Source organism: Rhamphochromis longiceps, unplaced genomic scaffold (assembly GCF_057381845.1).
Source record: "Rhamphochromis longiceps isolate RC_006_pf unplaced genomic scaffold, R_longiceps_female_GT1.1 unmapped_scaffold_7, whole genome shotgun sequence".
Classification (NCBI taxonomy): domain Eukaryota; kingdom Metazoa; phylum Chordata; class Actinopteri; order Cichliformes; family Cichlidae; genus Rhamphochromis; species Rhamphochromis longiceps.
This window is the reverse complement of record NW_028187227.1, coordinates 8,358-10,991: the sequence shown is the minus strand read 5'-3', so window position 1 is coordinate 10,991 and position 2,634 is coordinate 8,358. Positions and strand designations below refer to the sequence as shown.

The following is a 2,634-nucleotide window of genomic DNA, read 5'->3' as shown; positions in this document are numbered from 1 at the left end:
AATAACAGCATTCCTCTGTGTTCTCACCACTCCTCTCTGTCGTCTGTTGTCCTCTCACTCTTTTGTCCTCTCCCACTTCAACAGTCCCGGCAGTTCTCCTTCAGCTTTGTCCTGTGTCCCACTGTCCCTTCTTGCCATTTTACTCCACAGGTGGCAAATGTCAAACTCCAACTGTTCAGTTCTCCTCAAACGTTTTCTTCACATGCACAGTGAAGTTTCAGCTTGTTGTAGACACAGTGCCATTCATCCGATCAGTCAGGATGATGGGTTTGCTCTTCTTCTCTGATGCTGTTTGTCCACACTGCTGCTGCTTGCTGGGACTCTTTCCTCAGGACTTGCTGCTGTCTCTTTATCATGTTATTGCTTTGGAGCTGCATTCCTTGTCTTCAGGGAGAGATTAGTTTCCTTGGAGCTTGCTTGTGAGGTTGAGAGACACACGGTGTTGTAAATAAGTCAGCCAGAAACTTGGCCTGCATGTTTCCAATGATGTTAAACTATAACTTTCTTCCGACTGCTGCATGTGGAAAATTGATTCAGGTCTGCTTTTCACCTGAAAGTGACAAACTAAGACATGTTCATTATTATCATCACTGCTTAATCAACACACATCTCTCTCTCTCTCTCTCTCTGTTTTTGTGAACAGTCCTTTCTTAAAAGCAGAAAATGAAATTGTAGTTGTTTTTTTGGCTGATCAACACAAAACCTTCTCCCTATGATTATTTTTCATCTACAATATAAATTCTCTCTCTTTTTCACTCTTTTTTTTAATATATATATATATATATATATTTTAAAATAGCTGGTGACCTGCAGAATCACCGCTCTCACAATCAAAGGCAATCACTCTTACACAGCGCACAAAAACACTGTGACGTCAGACACATTCACACTCACTTTTTCATCTGCGTAAATAAATCACATGGCTGATGATATGTGCCATGGTGATCCATAAATATGATCACCAGTTTATTTAACTATTTTTCAACCCAACAAAACAAATAAACAAAAACATAATGCTGATGTTATGAACACTCTACACACAAGTCAAGATGCAGGAAAACTGCTCACGGAAACGCTGCACACTCCAGTTATCACAGTTATCATAGTTCTGTTTGTGTGAATTATCTGCTTTCATTATTAATACCAGTTTATAGGTTGTTATCCTTTTTATTATTAGTTTGAATGCATTAAAATTAAGTTGTAATTTAGCTTTTTGTTTATTTTACTTTAGATATAAATGCAAGAGGAATATTCAGTCGGGTCTGTTTCCAACCCTTTTTTAAACTACTTCAAACTACTGTGATCTCTAATTTTCACTGGGTGAGGGATTATTATGTTCTTCCTAGTCTGAACTGCTCTCTTCACCTGAGCTGCTATCCTATTTTGAGTTACTGTCTACTTTGTTTCTTCTACCTCTTGCTCTTCCACGATGCATTCCTCTCTCTTTCTTTTGGATTAATCGTGCTCCGGCTTGCTGTTTTTCTAGACATTTCTCATCAGGTGTTAATTTTACTTGTTTAATCACCCATTTTCAAAGATTTTGCTGGGCCGTCGCTGGCACGCTTGACTTCAGAGAGGTTTACTGATACAGCCTTCGACTTCACCCTAACGGAGAAGCGGTATCCGTTTTATGAGATGAAACTCAACCGTTCTCCTGTCACCAGCACGTGAGCCTCAGCAAAGAAAACAAAAATGGAAGTAGTTCAGCAGCGTATTGTGCTGTAAAATCAACTTACTTCCAGACACATACACACACATAAACATTTGCGCGCTAATTTGTCACGAGATAATTTCAGCTACCTCTAAAACTGGTCGAAACATAGTTCCTTTTGCCAAACTTAAACCTAATTTGTCACGAGATAATTTCGGCTACCTCTAAAACTGGTCAAAACACAGTTCCTTTTGGCGAACTTAAACCTAATTTGTCACGAGATAATTTCAGCTACCTCTAAAACTGGTCAAAACACAGGTCTTTTGGCGAACTTAAACCCCTTTTTTATTTTTTATCACATTTCTTTAAACTTTTGCGGCCGTCTTTATATACCAAATAGTGTTTCTCACCCCTGACGTCCCACTGGTGATTCAGATCATTGGACTGAATCCCACCGCCGTGGACCAGATTATAACACCGGCCCAGACCCGAATTTAACGTCCTGGGGCTCTCTCCTCGTCCAAGAGGGCTGTGCACAGGCTTCGGTGCTGGCTCCCCACGGCGTCAGGAATCAGTGCTGGATCTTGGAACAGAGTCACAGATAACAATTCTGATATTTTCTGATCCGGCTCGAAGGACCAAATAATGTTAGGGAAAATATTCTAAAACACTTCTTCAGTAAAGACTCAGAGAAGAGAAACACACAGAACTTCTTGCTAGCAAGGGCAGCCTCCAGACTGAGACTCGCACTAAGAAACTGCCCCAATCTTTATTTATACTTCAGTAGGTAGGGGTGTGTGTGTGTGTGTGTGTGTGTGTGTGTGTGTGTGTGTGTGTGTGTCCTGCTGATCAAAGGGTCATGAGAGCACAAAAGGTACATCCTTGGTCAGGAAAGGGGGTAAGGGGGTAGTCTCCCCCACCCTAGATAACATGGTGAGGAAGTCCAGCAGTTCATCTATATGTAAAGAAGCACTTAAACTAAA

At 40.9% G+C, this 2,634-nt stretch overlaps 1 long non-coding RNA gene across 2 annotated transcripts; it reads right to left on the bottom strand.

The window, feature by feature from the left end:
• Window positions 1-788: 788 nt before the first annotated feature.
• On the bottom strand, window positions 789-2,402 carry LOC146640434 (uncharacterized). 2 transcript variants are annotated; one of them, XR_014910025.1, is made up of 2 exons: window positions 1,874-2,402; window positions 789-1,800 (listed from the first exon to the last, which is right to left on the bottom strand). It is a non-coding gene; the product is annotated as an uncharacterized LOC146640434 (long non-coding RNA). The 2 variants fall into 2 exon arrangements; XR_014910024.1 differs by having other exon boundaries at window positions 1,947-2,402.
• Window positions 2,403-2,634: the final 232 nt, after the last annotated feature.